The sequence below is a fragment of the Dermacentor andersoni genome, chromosome 10, assembly GCF_023375885.2.
Source record: "Dermacentor andersoni chromosome 10, qqDerAnde1_hic_scaffold, whole genome shotgun sequence".
Lineage (NCBI taxonomy): Eukaryota > Metazoa > Arthropoda > Arachnida > Ixodida > Ixodidae > Dermacentor > Dermacentor andersoni.
The window spans coordinates 85,408,125-85,420,672 of NC_092823.1; the positions used below are offsets into that span (position 1 = coordinate 85,408,125).

Here is a 12,548-nt window from a genome sequence, read left to right on the forward strand (position 1 = left end):
GGGTAGTAAATGGGATATAATAGGGCTCAGTGAGGTTAGGAGGACAAAAGAAGCATATACAGTGCTAAAAAGCGGGCATGTACTGTGCTACCGGGGCTTAGCGGAGAGACGAGAACTAGGAGTCGGATTCCTGATTAATAAGGAAATAGCTGGTAACATACAGGAATTCTATAGCATTAACGAGAGGGTGGCATGTCTTGTTGTGAAACTTAATAAGAGGTACAAAATGAAGGTTGTTCAGGTCTACGCTCCTACATCTAGTCATGATGACCAGGAAGTCGAAAGCTTTTATGAAGACGTAGAATCGGCGATGGGTAAAGTCAAAACAAAATACACTATACTGATGGGCGACTTCAATGCCAGGGTAGGCAAGAAGCAGGCTGGAGACAAGTCAGTGGGGGAATATGGCATAGGCTCTAGGAATAGCAGAGGAGAATTATTAGTAGAGTTTGCAGAACAGAATAATATGCGTATAATGAATACCTTTTTCCGCAAGCGGGTTAGCCGAAAGTGGACGTGGAGGAGCCCGAATGGTGAGACTAGAAATGAAATCGACTTCATACTCTGCGCGAACCCTGGCATCATTCAAGATGTAGACGTGCTCGGCAAGGTACGCTGCAGTGACCACAGGATGGTAAGAACTCGAATTAGCCTAGACTTGAGGAGGGAACGAAAGAAACTGGTACACAAGAAGCCAATCAATGAGTTAGCGGTAAGAGGGAAACTAGAGGAATTCCGGATCAAACTACAGAACAGGTATTCGGCTTTAACTCAGGAAGAGGACCTTAGTGTTGAAGCAATGAACGACAATCTCATGGGCATCATTAAGGAGTGCGCAATAGAAGTCGGTGGTAACGCCGTTAGACAGGAAACCAGTAAGCTATCGCAGGAGACGAAAGATCTGATCAAGAAACGCCAATGTATGAAAGCCTCTAATCCTACAGCTAGAATAGAACTGGCAGAACTTTCTAAGTTAATCAACAAGCGTAAGACAGCGGACATCAGGAACTATAATATGGATAGAATTGAACAGGCTCTCAGGAACGGAGGAAGCCTAAAAACAGTGAAGAAGAAACTAGGAATAGGCAAGAATCAGATGTGTGCGTTAAGAGACAAAGCCGGCAATATCGTTACTAATATGGACGAGATAGTTCAAGTGGCTGAGGAGTTCTATAGAGATTTATACAGTACCAGTGGCACCCACGACGATAGTGGAAGAGAGAATAGCCTAGAGGAATTCGAAATCCCACAGGTAACGCCAGAAGAAGTAAAGAAAGCCTTAGGAGCTATGCAAAAGGGGAAGGCAGCTGGGGAGGATCAGGTAACAGCAGATTTGTTGAAGGATGGTGGTCAGATTGTTCTAGAGAAACTGGCCACCCTGTATACGCAATGCCTCATAACCTCGAGCGTACCGGAATCTTGGAAGAACGCTAACATAATCCTAATCCATAAGAAAGGGGACGCCAAAGACTTGAAAAATTATAGACCGATCAGCTTACTGTCCGTTGCCTACAAAGTATTTACTAAGGTAATCGCAAATAGAATCAGGAACACCTTAGACTTCTGTCAGCCAAAGGACCAGGCAGGATTCCGTAAAGGCTACTCAACAATAGACCATATTCACACTATCAATCAAGTGATAGAGAAATGTGCAGAATATAACCAACCCTTATATATAGCTTTCATTGATTACGAGAAAGCGTTTGATTCAGTCGAAACCTCAGCAGTCATGGAGGCATTACGGAATCAGGGTGTAGATGAGCCATATGTAAAAATACTGGAAGATATCTATAGCGGCTCCACAGCCACCGTAGTCCTCCACAAAGAAAGCAACAAAATCCCTATAAAGAAAGGCGTCAGACAGGGAGATACGATATCTCCAATGCTATTCACAGCATGTTTACAGGAGGTATTCAGAGGCCTGGAGTGGGAAGAATTGGGGATAAAAGTCGATGGAGAATACCTTAGCAACTTGCGATTCGCTGATGATATTGCCTTGCTTAGTAACTCAGGAGACCAATTGCAATGCATGCTCACTGACCTGGAGAGGCAAAGCAGAAGGGTGGGTCTGAAAATTAATCTGCAGAAAACTAAAGTACTGTTTAACAGTCTCGGAAGAGAACAGCAGTTTACGATAGGTAGCGAAACACTGGAAGTGGTAAGGGAATACATCTACTTAGGGCAGGTAGTGACCACGGATCCGGATCATGAGACTGAAATAACCAGAAGAATAAGAATGGGTTGGGGTGCGTTTGGCAGGCATTCTCAAATCATGAACAGTAGGTTGCCACTATCCCTCAAAAGGAAAGTGTACAACAGCTGTGTGTTACCAGTACTCACATATGGGGCAGAAACCTGGAGGCTTACGAAAAGGGTTCTGCTGAAATTGAGAACGACGCAACGAGCTATGGAAAGAAGAATGATGGGTGTAACGTTAAGGGATAAGAAAAGAGCAGATTGGGTGAGGCAACAAACGCGGGTAAACGACATCTTAGTTGAAATCAAGAAAAAGAAATGGGCATGGGCCGGACATGTAATGAGGAGGGAAGATAACCGATGGTCACTAAGAGCTACGGACTGGATTCCAAGAGAAGGGAAGCGTAGCAGGGGGCGGCAGAGAGTTAGGTGGGCAGATGACATTAAGACGTTTGCAGGGACAACATGGCCACAATTAGTACATGACCGGGGTAGTTGGAGAAGTATGGGAGAGGCCTTTGCCCTGCAGTGGGCGTAACTAGGCTGATGATGATGATGATGAATAAATGAAATAAGGAAACGATAAATTAATGGAAATTAAAGTGGATGAAAAAACAGCTTGCCGCAGGTGGGAACCGAACCCACAACCTTCGCATTACGCGTGCGATGCTCTACCAATTGAGCTACCGCGGCGCTGTTTCCCCATCCACTTTCTTGGGTATTTATGTGTCCTAGTAGAACCCTGGGAGTGTTAGCCAGTGCCATCACTCGCGTACCTTGGCGGCGGACGTGGAACGTCCTTCTTGCCGCAGGCGTCACGAGAACGTGATCTTTTTGGGTGAAGGCAACTGGTCAATAAACCCACACATGCTACCTGAAGGCATCAATGTTGCCGGATTACATAACGAGGGTGTCGAATCCGGCAACATTGATGCCTTCAGGTAGCATGTGTGGGTTTATTGACCAGTTGCCTTCACCCAAAAAGATCACGTTCTCGTGACGCCTGCGGCAAGAAGGACGTTCCACGTCCGCCGCCAAGGTATGCGAGTGATGGCGCTGGCTAACACTCCCAGGGTTCTACTAGGACACATAAATACCCAAGAAAGTGGATGGGGAAACAGCGCCGCGGTAGCTCAATTGGTAGAGCATCGCACGCGTAATGCGAAGGTTGTGGGTTCGGTTCCCACCTGCGGCAAGCTGTTTTTTCATCCACTTTAATTTCCATTAATTTATCGTTTCCTTATTTCATTTATTAAACACAAGTAATTTCCCCTATGTTGTCCTTGGTGTCAGTGTTTGTTGGCTTCTCATGATATGACTAATAAAAATCGGGACTCTCGGTTAACCCCCTCTCTTCTCGTTTATATATATATATATATTACCACCGTTTTTTATTAGCTTTCTTAAATTTATTACTTCTACATGCATTACTCGCTATGAAACTTGCAGAGATTAACAGCGCATTGAGCTGTCAAGAGCAACAACTAGGTGCAGATCAAGATCCAGCTTCCAGAATGGAAAAGTTCTTAAGTCTGATTTGGATTAGCACCATGAAGCGGTCACCGTACGCTACCTTCCAATCTTTCTCCGAGTCGACTCGACAACCACAATTGCGACTGCAGTTCGGCCATAAGCGACTTCATGGGAACTGCGCATATCGAACTTTCCAGCCGATTAACCATTTAAAAGAGTTACGAAACTTCTGTTGTGTTTTCACCGAGCCGTTGCATTCAATAGACCTTCTCTTGGAACGCGATAGTACGTCACGCACGATTTTTGAAAGGGAGTAATCTACTGACAAAGACATTTAGATTCGTCATTCGAAATCTCGAGTACATCCGTACAAAATTTGCGAAACACAGGAAAAGGTAGCTTTGCGTAGCCGAGCCTAGCTGCGTTTCCTTCGGGCGTATGAGCGGTCGTGTAGGACACGGAGTAGCGAATTAGAAAAGAACAAACGTGGCGTCAGTCTGCAACGTGTAGCGTACGTGTAACGGCCCGAGCCTGTTCACAGAGAAGGCCTTAATCTCCAGCAAACCATCCAACGCTACCAATGAAGAGATGATTAAGGTTAGCCGTTTGCTTATGAATCACACGGAACGTGAAGTCAAGTTCAAGATGTTTTTTTAGTATAAGACGGCACAAGGTCATTCGACGGCGAAATAGTGACGTATTGAGAAATGTCGGAGCAAACACATCGCGTCGGACAAAGAACGGAAGGCGTCGGCGGGCGGCGTTATTTGCCCCGAGTTAACGCTCCCAGATATGTACAGCCTTTGTCAGAAGTAGACAGGATGCTCCGCACCACCTTAACCCCACATGTCGCTCGGCTGGGCGATTCTCGTAACGCACCTAACAAGCCGGAGCTTCGGATGACGAGCAAGAGGGTTATCTTATTCGCCATGGTATGGCACCTACGGCAGCTCACAATAGCGGCGTTCACGCTGAATGCGACAAGTGGCGCGTCGCATGGCCTTCGTGTGAACGGCGGTGATGCGCTAGGAAGGCGAGTCGCATCGACGTGAGAGGAAACGGCGATTCGATACGGGCCAAGTCGCCTCGCATAATGCGTACGCACGCAATAGACGCTGGCCCACCGCATCGAGAGAGAGAGGAGGATGGGGGGAGGGGGGGGGGGGGGGGCGTAACGAAAATCGTAGGAAACAAGTTCATCGTCGTTTCGGACGGAGCGGGATGCGTCACATGCGAACGTTGGTGTGATGCGTTCGTGTGAAAACTGTGGCGTTCGTGCAAACGCGGCCAACTACGTTAAACGCAGCCTTCAGTTCGCCTGGTGGCAGCATCCAACGTAACACGCGTATGTCTGTAACAATGAGTGCACCATCTATAGCTGACATCGTCCCGTTGATACAGAAAATCAATGCCTGCACGCATGCAATTTGTGTGCATATACCGTGCGTCCCTGCTAACGTTGGTCAAGCTGTTAAGAAACAAAGAACACAAGGTTCAGGATACGATTGTAAAGAACTGCACTGTGTTCCGACCTCCGACGTCCAAACAATGTATAGGTCTTATAATCGTATCTTGCACCGTGTTTCTTTCTTTGTCTTTTGGCTAAGGTTAGCCAGAAACAGCTCGGCTAACCTTAGCTGGGACACACGCCGTGTTCCCATCGTCATAATCAGCGGCCATACTTGCTGTGCAATAAAAAAAAAAAGAACGAACATTCTAATGCGGCAGATCTCGACTGCCTCTTCCGCCGCGCCAAGCGAACGCACCTTTTACCCTGAATTGAACGCAACTTCCTCGGGCCGAGAAGATTGCCCGCCGCCTTCGACATGCCTTCCCACAACTTGGCGCGCGTATCTGGCCTTTGCCCTGGGACGCACGCCGGCCACCTCTTCGGCGAACACTTGGCGGTCAGCATATGGCTGCCGCACCGTGTCAATCTCAGCTGTAGGACATTCTGTTTTTTGTTTCACCTGTCTCTGCCAACGGCGAGAAATTCGCGAAATCAGCCGCCGCCGCCGCGCTCAATGCCGACTGACATCCTCGTCATGGCTCGCAGTCTCCCACGTATACATTGCACTTCCTCGCACACGCAAGGCGCGGCAGCTCCGAACAGACGGCAATCTCGCCGAAACTTCTCGGCCACGCGCCATGTCTCGCACGTGCGGAAAGGCGCTACGGACACAGTCGGCCGTGGACATATTACTGCTGCAGAAAAAGAAAAAAGAAAGAACACAGCGCAGCTGCAGAAAGTCAACACTGGTGGTGACTAACAGGCCACGCGTTTGGGGGTGCGCCGTTTTAACAAGGTCCGCGCGGCGGTCGTACGTTGCACGTGAAAAAGAAAGAAAGAAAACGTTTCGCTTAGCGTGGATGTCTGCTTGTCCTTTCTTTCTTTACTTGCGCCTTCCAAGGCTCGTAGCTGTGCACACACGTGTGAGTCACATTCGTGCGTGCGTGTTTGCGTGTGCCTGAGTGCGTGTCGGCTAGTAGGGTTGGTCGGGAGGGAGGAGGGGGGTGTTCTTGCAGAAGGAATATACAGGCGGCGCGCTTACGAACCGTACACAACAACAGGTGAAAACTTGCGTCTATTTTAATCTGGCGCACACACCGAATGTGAGAGCTGACATTTAACGAGAGATGCGCCTCAGAAATCCTACCTTAATCGATAATAAAGCTAAGTTGATAAATTTACGTATAATATAGAGCTTATTCTCTCTTTTACGTTTCTCTTTTATCAAAATCTCATCTATAGATTTTTTTTCCTGTGCCCCCTGAAAGTGGAAAAAGTATGATCTGCTGTGCGAGTTTGCACCTTTCGTATCATGGCTCAGACAGTGTTATAACATAGCCTACATTGTTCCACATAGAGCACAGATCGCGAAGGAGCCAAAGAAATAAACTTTTGTTTCGCTTACTTATTAAAAAATAAAAGCCTTTAATCTGCACTGCGATTTTCGAGAACATTGTCGAGCGGTTTTTCAAAATGCACACGGCTAACGCTACCGACAACTACATTCAAACTTTGCACACATGTACGTACAAAAGGAAGTGATTTAGAATGCAAGTGCAAAAGTTTACATTAACGCGACAAAAGTAGCGCGTCGGGCCGCGCACCATCCGCATCGATGCGACAGAAGAAGGTAGCTCGAGACGGGCTGTCTCACGCGCTACATGCAAACGCTTTAGCGAATCGGACAGCGCGAGATAACAAAAGCGATACGGCTGTAACCCGAGCTCTCGCGAATCGTGCGAAAGAGGTTCGGATCCGGCTTGCTTCAAACGGGGGGGGGGGGGGGGGGGGGGGCATGTATACCACACGTGAATGCTGTCGCATAAGCATTAGCTCGATGCGCTACGAAATTCTACACGGTACTGTCGAATTCATTAAAGCGCGCCTACTGCTTTTTTTTTTTTTTTTTTTGACAACAGCAGGCAACAGACAGTTTGAGACAGGCATGACAGAAATCGGGACGCTATATGGGCAACGGATACCAATGTCCATGTTCCTGCATCGCGTTTGTCTCAACATAAATCCGCACCGACTTGCCCGACTCGCAGCTGTGTCGGAGGCCTGAACCTTCGTCAAGTGAACTAGCCCCTCCCCCACCCCCAGTCCCTGCCCCTTTGCTGGCCGCCATTTAAATAGGTTTTAGCCGCTTGAGCTAGACATTTACACTGAGACCAGCAGCGAGTTCATTCCTTTCTTCCGATTATTAATAAACGACATCTTACTTCCACGATGGCATTCCTGCCGTTCAGCCTCCGATATATTTCCTGCCGCCCCGGTTGCCACAGCAACACGCAAATGGCTTCGACAATGATTGCACGCAGATGTGTGCAACCGATCTGCAACTTCCGGACGCCCGTCGTCTACACACGACGTGGAAGGAGTCTCCCCACATCACTCTCTCTTTCAGAGCCATCACGAGCACGCGCGTGCGATTCTCCGGCTGCCTTCTCAATTCGCCACGATCGACGATGTGCAACCAGTAAAACCTAAAGCCCCTGAAACTTCGTAAAGTAGTGCCACTCTCCTCCTCCGCCTTCATTCCTCCTCGTTTCTCCTCTCTTTCACGCTCCCTCCTCGACCATGGCGCCGCCTACGATGCTCGAGCGCAGCAGACGACCTTTCGCATAGTGAATGCACGCATAGCAAGGCAGTGCTCTTTACGCGTTCACGTTGGCTTTCCAGCTCCGCGTAACTTCGTATACAGCATAGAATTTCTAGTCGGATGCTTATACAAATTCGGTAACGGCAGCTTTTGTTTCATTTTTTTATAACTATTTCTTGAAAAAGTATCTGAAGGAGTGTTAACGCTGTGCGTTGACGACTGCGAATGTATCGCGTGCCCTACAATTAGGTACGCAACATTTGCCAAGGGCGTGTCGCAAGATGTTGTTGCGAATGGTTGTAAATAACACGTTTACCATAGAATGACAACCTCTTGGCTTCCAGCAAGCCCTCAGCCTAAAGAATCCGCGCCGCCCTTACCATGTGAATTCGCGGCGCGTATCAGCTATGACGTACACAGGCTGACGGAGATCACTGCTCTGGAGGTTCGAAAGTGTATTACAAGCTACAGTGCCGCCAACGTGCGTGCTTGCCAATCTAAGCGCGCGCAAAGCCTCAGAGGTGGGCGCTGGTGCTATTATATTTCTCGTGTCTCAACGCCGACAGAAATACCGCGGCCGATCATCGAGTCGGGACTGTGCGTACACAAGAAAATAAAATGAGTTTTTAGCATTCGTGCGCGAAGCGGGAGCGCGATAACAATGCTTGACTCAATCTCAAACAAGACCACTGTGGGCTTCAGTAATTGTTTTCAGGTTAGTGACTTACCACGAATAACACTTCATCGTGCGTTGGTTCGTCCGTTTACTAAGTGACGTACTTGTCGCGAATCGAGTTGCACTGAGGTGCATGTATTGAGGATGGTTGCACTCCCTTCGAAGTAACATTTGCGAGACATTACTTTATTAGTGAAGTCATGATCGCGCAAAGAATCCCCCCGCCATGACGCGGCCGAAATTGCGGCAAGTGAAATGATGTTTTATCCATAGGTTAAAATGATATGAAACGGCATTCGAGTTGCAAGTTAACAGTTTATTTTCACATAGATGCATTGCAGATTTGCCTTTGCAGTCACAAGTCCGTGTGCACCATTTATTGTCTCATTGCGTAAATAAACGCACCAGCCTAAAGGTCCTACAGCAAGCGCGTCTCAATTAGACCTAGTGACTGTAGAAACTAATAGTGGCATAGACGAGCAAGCGAACGACTATATGAGCGCGCGAACTAAACGAGCGAGCAAACGAAATGCCCCAACCACTGGCACGCGCCGAAAGCTTCGGCGCGCGCTGGCAAGCGAATGCGTCGCTTCGCTTCGGCTGGAGGTAAAGGGCGCGCAACCACTGGAGAAAAGCTCCGACGCGCGCCGAAGCTCGCTCCTCGGCTGCGGCGCACTGTTGCTGGACTACTCCGTCTTCATCCGTCAAAGTCCGGCCTAAAACAGCTTGCTGTAAACTAAGCTCGAAACAATAAGTTATTGATCTGTATGTGCTTTTAGATATTAAAAACACGTTTGAATAATGAATATACACCTGCCGCAACAGTTTGTTTTTATTTTTGAAGTAACAATTGTGTATAAAATATCGACATCAGCGCTCGCGCGTCGTCTGTCTGCAAGATCGCTTTGCAAACACCTGCACGACGATGCCATATATCAAAAACTGTTGCACCATTTCATTTTTTGGTAGCTTATTGCACAGCCAACTATGTAAGAATTAGGCGTGCAATGTGTAACTGAAAAAAATCTGTGTTGGAAATATTGCCACGTAGTAGTGACGGTAAATGAATAGTGCCGGCTCAATCGCAACGATAGCGGCGAGCAATGTCGGCAATCGTAGAAAATCTCATCTGCGGGTCAAGCGCGTCGGTTTGCATACGGCAGTCGTCGAAAGTTACAGCCTATTCGCTGGTGTCCGCGTGCCTTCCAGAAACTACAACACAATTCGTGTCGCGTATGCAATCAGATTAGCAAGGTTCGTCGACAACAGACAGAACCATCGATAACATTCGCGAAACTTCCGATACGTTCAGGAGCATCCTGCACCGAGCGATAACGTTTAACATTTTTTAGCCGGTGAAATACGGTAACCGGATACAGATAAAGCATCCGTGTCAATATAGTTATGCTTGTTGGTGCATGAGAGAAACGTGAACAAGTGGGTTCTGAGAAAATCAGCAAAACAGAATTGAAACCCCTGTAGCATTCAAAAAAAAAAAAAAAAAAACGAATAGCTAAAATGTATGCAATTCGTATCTTGTCTCCCCCCAATTCTTGATTCTGCCAAATCTAGCCCATGGAGCACCTCTATTATTCTAGGTTGTTTTGACGCATCAACACCCCATGCGGAGGTCTTCACATTGAGTGTATTGCTACAAAACATTTTCACAGTGTAAGGGCCATGTTCTATTGTAACTGGTTTCCACATATCAAGTTTGCCTTTCTTTACATTAATCAAATGACATACCGTCAGATAATACAAGCTTGAGAATTAGAGGGTTTTAATAGGAGTCTTTCGTTGCCCTTTGCCAAGTCGTACTATTGAAGCACTTATTCGAATGTATGGGAGCAGCTCATTTGCATAATATAAGAAATATATAAACAGGTTATTTTCACAATTTATACACTTCGTCACCACAAAAAGAAAAATTGCAGTTTATTGTTTTCAGCCTGCTATGATGTTTTGACTGAGAAAGATATATTCAATTTGTTCTGAGAGGCCCGCAATAATTGCTGTGGCATATTATTTTATTGCACAACACTGCATACAGTAGCCAGCCATTATTAAAACTCAGAAGAAATAAATAGCACAATGCATATGATCAGGCACATAGCATATTATTGCACTTTCTTAATTCATGCCAGAACGACGACCACAGGCGTCCTTCTCCAACAAGGTCAGCATCCATCGTGCCTCCTTACCATCGGGCTTCACACCCTCAACACGTTCAACCTCAGCTCTGTGGTGTTTAAAGCAACCTCAAGTGCGTCTTACGGTTCCAGGGATAAGAAAGAAGACCGTCCTGCCTACCTTGGCCTTGAAGCAAGCAGCTCTGGATTGTTTGCACACTTTCTACTTTGATCGAGTCCACATATATACGGATGGTTCTTCCACTCAGACCAGCTCCACCAGCGCAGTGGTTATACCATCACGATCACTAAGCATCCAATACAAGATTTCTCACTTGACAACATCGACCGGTTCGGAGCTTGTTGCCCTCCGAGGTGCCGTTGATTATATTAATAACCAACCGGCTAATCGGTGGGCAATATTCTGCGATTCAAAGGCGGCCTTATAATGTCTTCTGTCATCTCTCCATCGCGGGTCATGTGAACAACTCGTGTCGGAGATACGAGAAATGCACCATCACATGATCATGAAAGGACACGACGTCGCGTTTCAGTGGCTGCCTGGTCATTGCGGTATCTCCGGCAACGACCTCGCTGACGAAGCTGCTACGAAAGCCCACGAAGGAGCAACCCTTATTTCTGTACCTTTATCGCAGACTGACACAGCCCAACACTTAGGCAAGCTAGCACACTCTTTTGACATTGGAAAAGTGGCACACACCTGGATTCACTCTACATCGATTGCATTCCCTCGATCCCTCTATGCAACTGCGGCTGTTACCAGGTCTTCTGCGAAATGAGGAAACAGTGCTGTGCCGCTTACGTTTGGGCGTCGCATTCACCAGTGCATATGCATTTTTGATTAGAATGGCTGATAGCGCCGAGTGCAATGCCTGCGGTGTCGAGGAAACCATAGAACACCTAATTTGCTACTGCCCATCTTTTGAAGATGAAAGGCAAGACCTCTGCAGAGCTCTCAATCAGCTAGATGGAAAGCCGTTCACCTTGAACAAGATCTTGGGACCATGGCCTCGCATATCGCAGCTACAAAAGGCCACAAAAGCGCTGCTGCGATATTTGAAAGATACCGGATTGAGTCAGCGTCTGTGATCCAGACTGAGTGACCGACTGATATCCCCAGTGGACTTTCTCTTCTTTTAATCTTTCCGTCCCCCTTTCCCTCTCCCCAGTGTAGGGTAGCCAACCGGGCTCAGTCCTGGTTAACCTCCCTACCCTTCATTTATCATTTTCTCTCTCTCTTCTTAATTCATGCCCTTTTTTTAATTGCACGAAAGCTACTACACTAAAATAGTATACTAGTGCATACTTAAAAAGCACAATTTTATACTACGATAATAGTCAATCATTCAAATTTTTATTGTAGTGCCCAAGAACAGCTAGAGAGCCTTTGTACTGGTGCACTTAACGAGCACTAACTATGTGAGACAAAATGTAGAGAAAACATGAATGCAGTAGACAAAAAAATGGAAGATAGAGAAACAAATAGGGAAAAAAGGAAACGCGAAAAAGTAAAAGGGAGTTAATCCTACGTGATTATTTACAGATACACAAAACACAGGAAATGAACTCTGAAGTATGTTTTGGAGTCGAGTCTTATTAGCACAATCTTGTAACAAGCCCAGGCAACGAATGTGGAATGATACCTGGTATACTGTTGCGGCACAAACAAATGCATATGATCAAGAAGCTTTAAGGAATGTGTAATGTCATGGACCACCTTATACAGGAACAAAAGGTGCAGGAACAAAGGCTCAACTGTGGTCGCCAGAATGGCAAAAGTGGTGCTTGAAGATAGACATCAATTTATTCTGGATGCGTTCAATGAGGTCAGAATTAGATTTGCTCATTGCACCCCCCTCCTACAGAGGCATACTCTAGTAGTTGGAGGCACACAGCAGAATTTCAGAAACACAACAGGTGAGTGGAAATCATGCAATATAC

General features: G+C 46.8%; 1 protein-coding gene and 2 non-coding genes across 3 annotated transcripts in view; 1 reads left to right on the top strand and 2 right to left on the bottom strand.

The window, feature by feature from the left end:
* Positions 1–12,548, bottom strand: part of LOC126544193 (uncharacterized) — a 126,647-nt gene that overhangs the window by 82,070 nt on the left and 32,029 nt on the right. The gene's annotated exons all lie outside the window — the stretch shown is intronic.
* Positions 2,817–2,889, bottom strand: TRNAT-CGU (transfer RNA threonine (anticodon CGU)). The gene has a single exon. It is a non-coding gene; the product is annotated as a tRNA-Thr (tRNA).
* On the top strand, positions 3,319–3,391 carry TRNAT-CGU (transfer RNA threonine (anticodon CGU)). The gene has a single exon. It is a non-coding gene; the product is annotated as a tRNA-Thr (tRNA).